General features: G+C 37.1%; 1 protein-coding gene across 1 annotated transcript in view; it reads right to left on the bottom strand.

The window, feature by feature from the left end:
• Positions 1-14,199, bottom strand: part of SLC9A9 (solute carrier family 9 member A9) — a 537,568-nt gene that overhangs the window by 479,161 nt on the left and 44,208 nt on the right. The gene's annotated exons all lie outside the window — the stretch shown is intronic.

Genomic DNA, 14,199 nt, shown 5'->3' with positions numbered 1-14,199 from the left:
TATGAACAACTCAAGGCTTAACTAAAATCCTTTTCATTTGGTGGAATACAAAAACAAATATCCCACAACTATTACTGAATGCTGGAATTCTTCAATATGGGAGGAATGAAAGTAGAGAATAGTTTTTGGAACTGTATATTAACGCCTAACCAAGCATGTCCCTTGTACCCATACCCAACTGGAAAGCAAGGAGGAAGACAAAAAGGAGGTTTGGAAATCATCTGGCAACCATGTAAAAAAATTTTTTAAAGTAGCTGTATTTTCCTAAGTAGATATATGGAAAATTAGTTAAATTTAGAAGATAAAGAGAAAAACCTTTGGGGAGATTTCTATCGTTTTTTCTAACAGGAAAACCAATATCCTTACAAAAAGTTATTCACTGGAAGTAGCCAAGCTAAACTGCACAGTAGAAGTAATAGATCAGTTGAGTCTAAAAAAAGGTTAGAGACACAGCTCCTGAGAAGTATAATTTGGGCTGCAATTGAGTGAGTTAATGCTGGTTGACTTGCATACTCTGTGTATATAATTTTCTCTAGAGATTGCCTGAATTCAGTTCTCCAAACATCTGTGAACAGTGCTATTACCAACATTATACTTTTCCAGTGACATGAAGTTGTACCTCCTGTGTCCTAAACAATTCCACTGGATTCATAATCACTTCTGGTTCTTGCTCAGGGATGTCTTTTAGGGAAATCTCATATCCCAGCTAGCTTGATAAGCAATTGAAATAATATATGTAAACAAAATCATTAAAAATTGAAGGTACTGTACATGTATATGGGTATACATATATATATATTTACAGAATATACTGTTATTATTTATCACATCTATCATAAGTCTCAAACTTTACCTTGTTTTGATCGATTAATAGGAGAATTGATTTCAAGGGTGGAATAGGCACTTAACCAAGTATGAAAAGCATTTGCAGAGATTTAAGAATTAGAATAAATATATATTACTTCCAGTTTTGACAAGTACTAACTAACAGCATTTGAGAAAGTAATTTAACTTCTCCAATCCTCAGTTTTCTCATCCTTATAGCAGTATAATTCTTGCCTCTACTTATCTCGTATAGTTGTTGTAAAATGCAAATATAGCATGTAAAAACGTTTTGTGAAGAGGGTAAAGAGCTATGAAAATAGTACAGTTTGCCCATATTTCTAACAGTGGAGTACACGTCCTATTTTGTATATGCAGTTAGGCCATTTTGAAGTGAAATTATTTCCTAAAGCATGTGCCATCCACAATAAACACTTATTCTCCCAAATGAGTCTCCATTTACTTTCCACTCTTAGAGCATAATGTTTACCTTTCCTGCACTCTTAATTTCTCTCTGCTGGGATAAGGCGGTAATTGTATTTAGCCCTGTGAACCACAGTAGATAACTTGTTAAATAATCAGGTTATCGATTTCTGTGGAGGCCTTAAATTTGTATCCCAGAATAGATACCTTTCTGCTACAAATTAAAGCAACACCTTCACAATCATGTAAGCAATTTATCTACATATGTTAGAAGCCATAGATTTGCCTGGTTAGAGGACAGTCCAGTGATGGAATGCCAAGTTATACAAAACCATCAGGAAAAACTAAACATCTAAGTAAACTTTGAAGGAAAGTGGCATGTAAGTGCCAGATAGAAAGAACCAATTATTAATAGTAAGAGATGATGAAATTATGGTTAGTATTTTGAGGGAAGAAAATGTTGGCTTGTTACATACAACCAAAAAATATAATGAAGCTATTACACAGCCAGGCACAGTGGGTAATGCGTGAAATCTCAGTGCTTTGGGAAGCTGAGGTGGGAGGATGGCTTGAGGCCAGGAGTTCAAGACCAGCCTGGGCAACACAGGAGACCCCATCTCTATAAAAATATTAAAAATTAGCTGGTGTGGTGGAGTGTACCTGTAGTCCTAGCTACTTGGAAGGCTGAGGCAGGGGGATCTCTTGAGCCCAGGAACTCAAAGTTACAGTGAGCTATGATTGAGCCCCTGTACCCCATCCCGGAGACCCTGTCTCTAAAAAAATATATTGACTCACAGTTAATTATGGATTGACAGTACAATAGGATGACTCTTGGCCAAAGCTTTTATCCAATCATCATTTTGTCAATAATGTAGTTTGGACACAAACAGGGGAAGCATAATGCTCAGGAAAGCTAATATTCATTTTGTAAAATAGAAGAAATAAGGTTAAACATGGGCAATTTAAAAAGCATTATTCTAATAACACAAATTCTAAGGGATTGGAAAGGATGCTACTCTATATGTGAAGTTCATCAGAGGGAAAGTTTCCTAGTGGCCATATAGAATCTAGCGTCTAGTGCTATTCTTAAGACCTCTGATACAATGACAGAGACAATTGGTCAATCAAGTTGCTACCACTAAAACAGGCTGAGCAGATAGAGTCCTTAGAGAGGGACTGAGAATCTCCAATTTTCATCCAGTATTGAAACAATGGGCCATAGGAAATATCTGGTATATGCTATTCAGTTTCAGAGAAAGAGATTGTGTAAAAGATTTATAATGTGCACATTCTCTCTTTTTTCAATCAACAGACTTTATTTTTTTAGCAGTTTAAGGCTTACAGAAAAATTAAGCAGAAAGCACTCAAAATATGTCCCCATATACCCCCTCACCCTATTTCCTCTATTAACATCTTGCATTAAATAGTATGGTACATTTGGTACAATTTATAAGCCAATATTGATACATTATTATTAAATAAAATCCATAGTTTACATTAGGGTTCACTCTTTATGTTGTATATTCCATGTGGACATTCTTGCTTAAGACCCCTAAGTTTCTAATGTAAATTAACAAAATGTTCAGGAAGAGTGTATTCTATAAATAAGAATATCTATAAAAATGCCTTGCTAGTCTCTTTAATATTCTAAAGAAGAATTAGGAAATTGTTTTAATAAAGCAAATTGGGGAATTTTATTATAGAAATAAATATATTCTTACGATGAGAAAAATCATTAAATGGAGGATTAGGGAAGTGAATGAGCTTAATGCATGTAAAGTACACAGCAGTGGCTGGCACAAAGTAAATGCTCAATAAATGCTAGCAATTGTCATCATTGTAGTCAATATTTCTCATACGATATAGAACTTATCTGAGTAGGGAGACCAAGTAGTATAGTATCCTTGACAAGCTGAGGAAAAGATTGAGTAATCTACTTCACAAAGCAGTGGAACAGAGGTTCCAAGAAAAATTAATCAAAATGAGAAAAAGTTCATATAGCTGTTGAAATCACCCTTATATTTTGGAGGAAGGAAATGCAAGCACAGAACAAATGACCAAGAAACATATGAAAATGAAGATTGTAGGCACCTATCATCTGGTAGCAATGACCTTCAAGATTACAATTGCTTGCCAATGCTAAGGCAATGATGTCATTATCAGTATTCATGATTCTGTTGGTAATGTAGCTTACCTATTGGAAACTTTCTCTATAGCTTCCTCTCATGCAGTGGGAATTAGTAAATAAGAGTGAAGTAGAGCAATAAAGCATCTGAGAGCTATAGTTAAGATTGACTTCTATTCCTTTTATTGGGGCCATTTCATTTTAATGACATCAGAGTGTAACTGCTAAATCAGGCTGAATACCTCCCACACTGGAAGTGCTAAAATCTTTAGACCTGAACGCTGGACATTTCTCACTGTGATGGTTCTGTGTGCCTGACTAACAGTATTCTATCAATTATTTTCTATATAATACACATACAATATTTGACCCAGACATGTGCACAGACACAGCCATATAAATTCTTGTGAATATAAATTATAAAATTGGTTGATTTTGTTTAGTTTCAATGATACCTGGATAATATGGATTCAATGCTAGTTAAAATGATCTTCATGCCTGTGGTCTGTCCTTACTAAATCCTAAGTAAGATATTGAATCTCTCTACTAGGTTTGAGAGTGTGGCATAGCAAATTTCAGTGTACCTAGGAATCTCCTAGGGCTCTTGCTAATATGCAGGTAAGGATTAAGGAGGTCTTGGATAGGCTCAAAACTCTGCATTTCTAACAGGCTCCTGGTGCTGCTGATGCTGTAGGTCCAAGAACACAATTTAAATTGCAAGGGTCAGTTTAGCCTACAGGGTCTGAAGTCAGTCACACCTTGGAAAGTTGTTACCTAAGCAATCTGAGCTTCAGGATTCTCACTTATAAAAAGGGAACAATGCTGTTTGTTGTGAAGTTTAAATAAAATAATGAATGTAGAATGGCCAGTTCAAGGCCACGGAAAATGCAGCTAAAGAGCTAGAGCTTGTTGTCACTTTCATTATTAATATTTCTACGATCTCTTTGTCAATGAAAGGATATGCGTTTCTCAAATCTTTTCCTTAATTCGTTGATTCACTTGGCAACAAAATTATTGACTCATACCAAAGGCAAGGGAGTGATAACTAAGAGGTTAAGGCTAGTAGGGGACATAGAAAAGGATGGAAGAGGATAGCACGTGAGGACCAAATTGTGCTATATTTGACAATGAAAGCCAGAGCCAGAAAGTTGATAGTCACCCATGATGGTCACCATGATTTAGTCACCCTGAATATTATTCAGGATAAGATTTACCTCTGGGGGGTGGGGGGGTGGGGAAGAGAATGGGGAGGAGGAACACACAGTTGAGTTCAACAGTTTTGATAATGTAGTAGTTTATAGTTTGGTGAGGGATTCATGAGTTTCATTTCTTAAGTTATTCTGCAAGGCTCTGGAAAGGTATAATAAAGGCCATATGGCATAGCTCCTTAAACTTATCTCTTCTTAAACTGTTTAAGCAAAGTGAATAAGCTGCCAAGATCATGCTCTCACCATCCCCAAAGCTCCACCCTTTCCCAAAGCACCACCACCAGCCAGACAAACCTGGATGCACAACACACTTGACATGACAGCCCCTGAGAGGGGGAAATGCAGCCATGAAAGAGACGCCCTCAGCAGAGATGTTCCTGTGATGACAGCTAATACAGCCATGCCTCCACATTCTCTGCATTGCTAAAGGTAAAAAGAGCAACTGAAATTCTTAAATTAAATAAAACTTTTCCATAATTTCCCACTCTACCTGAGCAAGGGTCAATTTTCCATGAATGCTTTTTGCTTTGGTAGCATAAAAAGCTTGTTGAGTCATGCTCTCCACCTCACTTCCTTTGAGCTTTATGTATTTTTCCACAAGAATTTTATATTCAAACATAGGACATTATAAAGTATGTCTTAATAAGTCACTGAAGTCACCAGGGCAGGAATTCATTGTATACCAGTTCTGGAATACCAAGAACTGCAATGGAAGAAGCCAGTGAGTTAGCCTTCCTGTGGTCGACTTGATTCCCCATCGTGTTTTACTTTTGTAGCCAAAGGTTTCATACCAGGTTCTGAGTCCTATTTTCTAATGCAAGCTTGTACCTTCATATCCCTGAAGATATTTTGTACTTTCTTCCTGTGGTAGACTATTTGCAAAGATGGCCGCTGCAATGGAATTAATGTTTGTGTAATTCCAAAATTCTTACATTAAAACCATAACTCCCAATGTGATGGCATTAGGAGGTGGGGCCTTTGGGATGTAATTAGGTTATGAAGGTGGATTCCTCACAAATGGGATTAGTGCCCTTATAAAAAGAACCCCAGGGAGTTCTCTAGTCTTCTTTCCACCATCTAAGGATACAATAACAAGGTAGCCAACTGCAATCCTGAAGAAACCCCTCACCAGAACCCGACCATACTGGCACTCTCTGATCTTGGACATTTAGCCTCCAGAGCTGTGGGAAATAAATATCTGTTGTTCACAAGCCACCCAGTCTATGGAAGCTTGAATGAAGACAGCCATGATAATTCTTCCCATCCCTGCATGCATACCCCTCTCAGTGTGACTTTATCACACCTCCCAGCAAGAAGTGGAGCCTATTTCCCTATGTATTGAATCTCTGTTGCCTTGTGATCATTTGGCCAGTACAATGCAGTGAAAGTGAAAGTCCCTGACTCCTGGGACTGGCCTCAAGAGACCTTGCATTTCTGTTCTCACCATCTGGAAATGTCAACTTGGGACCCCAGTATAAAAAGCTGCAGCTAGCCTACTGGGGAATGAGAAGCTCCATGGAGCAGAGAAAAGTCATTCCACCTGATCCCCCAGACCAATCAGCCCACAGTCAGAATCAGCCACAGCCATGTGAATAAGCCCATCTTAGACCATCCGATCCCAGCCAAGCCACCAGACGACTGGTCACACAAGTTACCCCAGAAGAGAACCACAGAACTGCCCAATTGAGCGCAACCTAAATTGATGAGCTACAGATTTGTGAACTAATAAAATGGTTGCTTTCTTAAGCCACTAGGTTTTGGGAGTAGCTTGTTACATAGCAGTAGATAACTGATATACTCCCCTTACCTTTTTGCTTTTTATCTGAATAGAATTGTTATGTGTGTGTGTAGAAACAGAGCCACATTGACTGTAGTTCTTCCATCAGATTTTAGTCAAATTGAGAAGAACCATTTGACTTTATGTCTGAGAGTACTGAAGAATAACAGTGAACCGGGTTATTCCAAAACTTGATTTCATTTAAGTTTTGGAATCCCAATGTTACAGAATCCCAATGTTACAATCCCCAGAATAGGCTGTTTAATAATAAGACCTCTCAGGCAAATTCTTTTCCAGACTACAGTACTTTTCAATTATTCTTATACACTTTTCTTTTGTTATTAGACATTTCTCTTTTTTCTCCACAACCATCTTACATACTATTTTTCAATATTTCTCTCCCTAATTTGGAATTAGATTTTGCTTCCCTTTTGATTCCCTCAGAACTTGTTTCTTTTTCTGTGCTCTGTGGTTATTCTTATCCCAGCATCCCAAGGTTAGACGGAAGGGCAGGTTGGTGAATGGTGCACAGACTCACAGGGCTATCATGGCTTCACCCCCTTCACATCCCAACTACATCTCTGATGTTCTCCACAGCCCCCTCCATCCCACCTTTTGTTTCTTTTCCCCACAAACTTCACCATCCTCTCTGCTGCCAAAAATACAACCCATGCATGCTGCGATATGGATATGAGAAACCACACTGCTAAGCAGCTTAGTCTGTACTTGACAGATTAGAGATTATTTTTTCTTATTTGGCTGTGTCAGGGCACTGGTATATTTATTTTTCTCTTTGACACCAGTGACAGCTATTACTGCACCAGCTCAGAATCCAGAGAGTAAACGAATGCGCAGAGGAGGCGTGAGGCCTTCCAGTCGGACTCAGCACCGCCTCCCGAGCTCTGCTGTTCTGCAGCCTACTGAAGATGGAGCCATGCAGAGCAGCAGCCCGGACACAGCCTCTGGGGGCAGTGAGGAAAGCATGGTTGGGAGGTGGGGAGAAAGAGGAGAGAAAATGAAGACAGATAGGAGAAGAGAGAGAAAAAATACAGGGGCTTTGTGATTGATAAGAATTAACCCGAGGATACTGGCACTTTTGCCTCTCTGCTGCTGCCTGACAACCCGACTTGTTCTTATTAAAACACACAGAGAAAAATAATAGAAAAATCAGAGTTTCACAGAAATGGAAGTAAGCAGCCTAATCAAGCCAAGTTTTATAAATCTATTAAATAGCTCCTTCCACTTGTCCCTTTTATTTTCTTTTTAATATAATTGATACATGCAAGAGAATATACAGATGATATATGCAAGTTATAAATTATAATAATGTATTGAACACTTGGAAATACAGCCAAACCCATGAGCCAGAACACTACCAGTAACTTATCTCTCCTATTTGTTTCTTTCCATCCAATTCTTTGCCTCTCCCCCAGAAATAGTTACACCTTTGAATTTTGTGTTTTTAATTTCCTTACTACTATGCATATGCATATATGCCTTCATACCTACATGCATGCTTAAACAATATTGTTTAATCTTAGCCATTTCTGAGCATTATGACAATAGCGCCATACTACGTGTAGCCTTACAGGATTTGACTTGCTGATTTTACATTGTTTCTGAGATTCATCCATGTTGTCATAGGTGACTTTATTCTATTGTTTTTCACTGATGTCATGGGAATTTATTTGTCTATTCTCCTGTTAATGGAATCTGAGTTGTTTCTAAGTTTTTGGTGGTGTGAATAGTGTTGCTCCAAATATCCTTATACACGTCTCCTAGTGCTCATGTGTGAGTCTCTAAGAAAAATACTAAAAATATAGTTATAAAGTCAACAAATATAAACAAAGTATATGAGGATACATTTATAAATTTACAAAGTATGTACTCATAAATAAAAACACTGGAGCAAATTCATATGAAAGAGTAAAGAACTACAGTAATAATAGGCAGGGTACTCCTGAAGAAGAAAAATATCTTGTATGTCTTATCCTATAAGCTACAAAGATTTATTATGAAGCTACAATAATTGAAACAGTATAGTATTGGTACAGCAATAGATTATGAACCAATAAAGTAGAATTAAGGTCTACAAACAAAAACTACAATACATGATAGAAGAGGTCTCATAGATCCCACGGAAAGGCAGGACAAAACAATAAATGGTGTTAATATCATTGGCTATCCATTTGAGGAAAACAAATTAATTGCATGTCAACTTTGGATCATCTACAAATGTTGGTTCCAGAAAATGATCTTACTGCAAAGGGCACAACTTTAAAACACTTTAAAAGAAAATGTCTTTCTGACTCTGGGGTAGGGAAGGACTTACTAAACAAAATACAAAAATTCTAATCATAAAAGTAAATATAAACTTGACTACATTACAACTAAGAACTTGTGTTCACTAAGAGACATCGTGTGTGAAGTAAAAGTACAAGACACAAACTAAGAGAAAATATTTGTAAAATATATAAGTGAATATAGATTAATATATAAAGCATATAAAAAAACTCTGGCAAATTAATAAAAATATTATGTGATAAAACAATTCAATAGAAAAATAGAAAGCTTGAAAAGGTATCAAGTGAAAATCAATTAACTGAATTAACAATCAGGGAAATACAAAGGAAAACCACGATATCATTTCATTTCATACCTACTAGATTGGTAATACTTAAGGGGAAAAATTGATACAACAGCTTTAGAAAGCAATCTGCATAATTTGGAAAAATAAATATTGATTTGTAGGCCCTGTAACAAAGCACCTCCACTCTTGGGTATATATACAAGACAGTCACCAAATTTGGGAATAGCGACAAATGCATACAATAACCAGTTTATTGTTATTACCTTATAGTACATGGTAAAATAACAGCATTCGTATTTTCAGACTTTATGGCCACCCTGAATGCATCTCAGAGAAGCCTTCAATTGTAGTAAAACATGAAGATATATAAAATCCTCTCTCTTCCAACTATGTCTTTGCCCAGGCTCTTAAAAAACACTGATTTTTTGCTTTTGCAGATTGCAACTCCCTAGAGAATCTGATGAAATGGTGAAATCTATGCAGACTCTCTCCCATAAAAAATTCACTGCTTCCTTGAAGTTCTTCCATGTACCATCTCAGGGTCTCCGTTCCCTGGGTTGAGAGCCCTGCTTTAAGTCATCCTCTTTCCAGAGTTAGAGCTTAAGGAAGGCACTGAGTATGGTTCAGACTCCATCTGCAGGCTACACATCTTCACGTTTGGGTTCTAGACTAGCAAATGTGTCCTTTCTTCCAGTCAGCATTTTGGGGCAACTGAGCATCACTGTATCTATCCTAAATAAGGACAGAGCAACAGTAACTCCGGAACCGGTGCCAAGCACACTTAGGTCTGAAGGTCCTCAGTTGAGCAGGCACAATGACACTAGAGAGCAGGATGAGAACATCCACAAGGGCCTCTTCACTCCTGTGCCTTGTGGGCAGATGGACAGGGGTGTCAGACTCTGAGGAGTGTTGATATGAATAATATAAACAACCTCACATTTATAAATCCATGCCTTCCTGAGTTACCAAGAGTCCAGCATTCTAACAAAATGAAATGGATTCATACCATCCCTTCAACCACCTTCGGTAAGAAAATACATGTTTCATTTCCAGTTTGCAATTATATTCACAGCCTATTCTTAGATTAGATTTATATTTTTCATAATTTCTAACCATAATGATAAATGTAAGAATCTGAAGTTATTGATGTCTTGGTTTGTCCAACAGATATAATTATTAATTGTAAAATACTGCAGGAAATGTAAAGTGTCACTTTAGGAGGGAGGAGGAATACAAGGAGATTCTAAGCGCATGTGTTCTAGAGCACCCTCGTTTTACATATGTACCCTCATAAGGGTACAGTAGGAATAAAATGAGATAATACATGTAAAAAGCTTAGGTCCACTGTCTGGCACATGCAAAGAAATTTAAAAAGTGAACTATTTTTAAAATTAATATCCATTCTTGATTATTTAGATCTATGTCCCTTTCTTTAAATATTTCTGAAATTGTATAATTTATTTTAATTCTTCATTAACAGAGAAACTAAAAGAATTTCATTTTCACTGCTCTTAGAAAAAGAAGCATTTCATGGATACTAATGAGTTCTTGTGAATACCAGGTAAGTTGTCATTGTCACAACTGTATAGCATTTAGAATGGAGACATAGGCTCCAAGAGAAAGGAATAGTTCCCAAAGATGGAAGAGATGAATAGAAAACTATTTCAAATACATCAATTCTTTTTTTTAAAGAGATGCACTTAGGATGCTATTTCTTAAGTGATAAAATAGGGAATGGTACTAGAAAAGGTGGCTGAAATCTGTAAGAACAGTGTGCATCCTTTAAAAAGAAAAAAAAGTTTCCTCTGATCTTTTCTCTGAAGGAATATTGTTAAACTTTCCCATGTATTATGAAAAATGGTTTACATCTCATTTCTGAAGTGATATGACATTAATAAAACTGAAGAGATCTCATTCATTCAAATAAACCCAAAGATCTCAATTTCTGTAAAGCATCTGAATCTAGCTCTAAAACTAACCTGTAGTTTAACTAGACTTAGTCTTTACCTAGGAGACCATGGCCCACTAGTTGAGTTTCATTCATGTCCAATAATCAGTCTCCATGGCCTTCACATTCGCATACACTCTGATCCTGGGCTTCACGGCCTTCTGTCAGCTGACTCTCCAGCATTTTAGCTCCAACGTTCCCTGGCACTGCTCTGCGAAACCTACTCTCCTTGCAAAATGTTCCCCATGCCCACCAGAACTAATGCACTTGATGTCATGGAAAATCCTTCTCCATTAAATGATTACCCAGGACCCACTTCCTCTATGAAATTGTTCTCATAGAGTAAGTCTAACTTCTCTTCTGAGTCCTTCCTCCTGCCTATTTCATGCAAGTATGAGTATATCTGCATAAACTCAGGCATCTCTTAAAAATGTGAATTCTTTTTGAATGGAAATCCCAAATAAAAATCTTCCATGTCTATGAGAACTCCTACTTGGCTAATGAAGAAACATATGGCATGTTAGCGAATATTGATGGATTTATACAACTTTATTTTTTAGTGCTAATATTCAACAAACAGAAGTAAAGCAGTTTTTTGGCATGAAGAATTTGACTCTGGAGCCAAAGGATTTAGTTACTAATTCCAGCTCTATTACTTACCGCTGTGGCTGTGTTATTCTCTCTCAACCTCAATTGTTTCATCTGTTAAATGAGGGTAATTAATAGTATCTACTTAATAAGATTATTTTGAGGATTAAATAGATTATCTGTGTGAAGTACTTTAAAAAAGGGCATGGTACATATAGAACATTCAATAAATGTTTGTTGTTATTGCCATTTATTTATTAAAAATATATATATAACCAATAATTTTCTGAGGTTTGACTATTTACCTCATATAATGGAGGTTACCAAGTTATCAAAGTGTCAGTTTGGTCTGAATTTAAGCATGTGCCTCTCCTTCAGAAGTTCTGAAATCATATTTGAGATTGACAGCATAAAAATAAATTCTTGTTTCTTATCATAAAATACCTAAAACAATTGGACTTGCCAATACTCTTTACTTATTTCTGCCCATAGGATAAGTGTAAAGTTATCTATTACCTCCTAGGGGCCAAATCCTATGGATACCACAATTCCCATCCCACTGGACCTCTCCTGTGTTAGACATTGTGGACCCTCCCTCTTCTTCTCTGACTTACAGAACACATACCCTGTTGGTTTTCTTCTTGGTTTTTTTCCCTCTGGCCCAATAATTCTTAGTCACTTTTGAGCACCTCTTTCCATTCTTCAAATTGTGCTATTGCCTAGATCTCTTTCCTTCTCACTTCACACACTTACCCTGGTGATGCCATTCTCCCCCAGAATTTCACCAAGCTAATGACTCCATATCCACCTTTTCTGCCACTGCCTGAATCCAGGCCCCCATCATTTCCAACCTGGCCTACAGAAATTGCCTCTGAATGGTCCTCTACCTACCACCTTTTCCCCACCTTAAAATTTCTCCTTCACACAGCCACCAAAATGACCTTCCTAAAATATAAATCTGACTTTGTCATCTTTACACTAGAACTCTTCAGTGATTTATCTTACCTTGCTAGCCAAGATCTTAAATGCTTAGTAGTTCTATCCCTTCTGCTTCTTAACGACCCACATTAAGAAGATACCCTACAAGTTTTTGTCACTCAGAATATAACCAGTTCAAACTAAGAACACAATTCTAAAAGTTTTCTCAGGATTATACTTTTATTCAAATTAATTGCCATTATAAACTGTTGGCTGTACTCTTAAGATCAATTAAAATAGGTTCTTAACTCCAGTAAATGAAAATTACCAGATCTCTTAAGTTGGATTTTTTTAGAACAAGGCAATTATAGACAACACGTATACACATTATATATTGTTGCTTTTTTTTTATAGGAAAGATCCAAGAAAGAATTCAGATTTTTCATGATAGAGAAAGCATATGATATAAGAATTATATACTTGACTATACTTAAAATCAGTTGAATAAAGGAAGCAGAGAATAATAAAGATTGGTTATTTTATAATTTGCACCATTGTCCAAGAGTTTCAAATTTGTATCCATTATAAATTTCCAATCCCCATATTATAGAACTGCTAAAATTAGTCTTTGCCATAAATCAAGGAACATTTGTTGCAATGCACACATCTCAGAACCCTCTGTCAATGTATAGACACCATGTATAGGGATGTACAGGAATTCAAGAGAAATTGCTAAAGGAAGAGGGGCGATGGCAAGACCTAGTGCGTCAGGAACCAAAGCTCTGAATTCTGTCTTGGCCAGGGCCCTGCTTCCCAGAGGTGGTAAGACTGAGCCAGTTAATTAGGGTTTCAAGATGTCTCATCTTCAGAATGAGGGGCTTTAATTACACGGATATCTAAGGCCCTTGCCAATTTTGAAATGGAAATGTTTAACTCTTGCATACTTAGAGAACAGAAAAGCCCTCCCAGAACATGCTTTGAGAAGGATCAAGTCCCCTTTGTCTCCCAGGTCACTCATAGTTCAAAGACCACTTAGGTGTCCCAACTTGATGGGGCTCCCTAATCTACACCCATGCAAGCCTCCACTATCAGGAGCTAAAATCTTTAGCTTCCTCATTGCCTCAGCCATGCTAGATATTTTCATATGATGTAGCCCAGACTGTTTAGGCTCAACTCAACACAAATTTAGGAGAGCATTCAACATAAAATCCCCTGCTTGCAAGTACCAGTAAAGATACCTCCTGACATCTCTTCAGCCTTCAATTGACACACACTAAACACTTCATAAGAGAAGGGCTGGAGGCATGACCAGTATGTGTTTTTAGCAACAGTTTCTTATGTTAGGGTTATAATCACTGGATGCAGTAAAAATCAAAGGTAGAGTTGACTGTATCAGACAAGTTAAGACATCTATATCATCATAGTCATAGCAGCTGGACATTTTTTTCTGCAGTGGTGCTTTAATGCGTTGGATAGGATTGTAAGTGAATTGGATTGGTATCACCATTTTGGACCACATTTTGCTTTATGATGAGCTGCAAGCCAGAGTCTACATCGTTTGACTTAGGGCTCAGTAGCATAAGCAATAAAATATAATGAGGAAAAAAAAGTCTGCATTCTACAGTGTGTCGACCAAAAAGCCATCCCAGCCTTGATTAGCTCTGCTAATATTTGAACATGGCCATTCTAGACTGCTCTCTGTAAACCTTCCATAGAAAGAAAACCCTTGACATATAGTTACTATTGTACTTCTGTCAAATACAGGTAGGGTCCTGCAAAGAAGATGGTAAAAGAATGCAA

Source organism: Eulemur rufifrons, chromosome 7 (genome assembly GCF_041146395.1).
Source record: "Eulemur rufifrons isolate Redbay chromosome 7, OSU_ERuf_1, whole genome shotgun sequence".
Classification (NCBI taxonomy): domain Eukaryota; kingdom Metazoa; phylum Chordata; class Mammalia; order Primates; family Lemuridae; genus Eulemur; species Eulemur rufifrons.
This window is presented reverse-complemented; position numbering and strand designations above follow the sequence as displayed.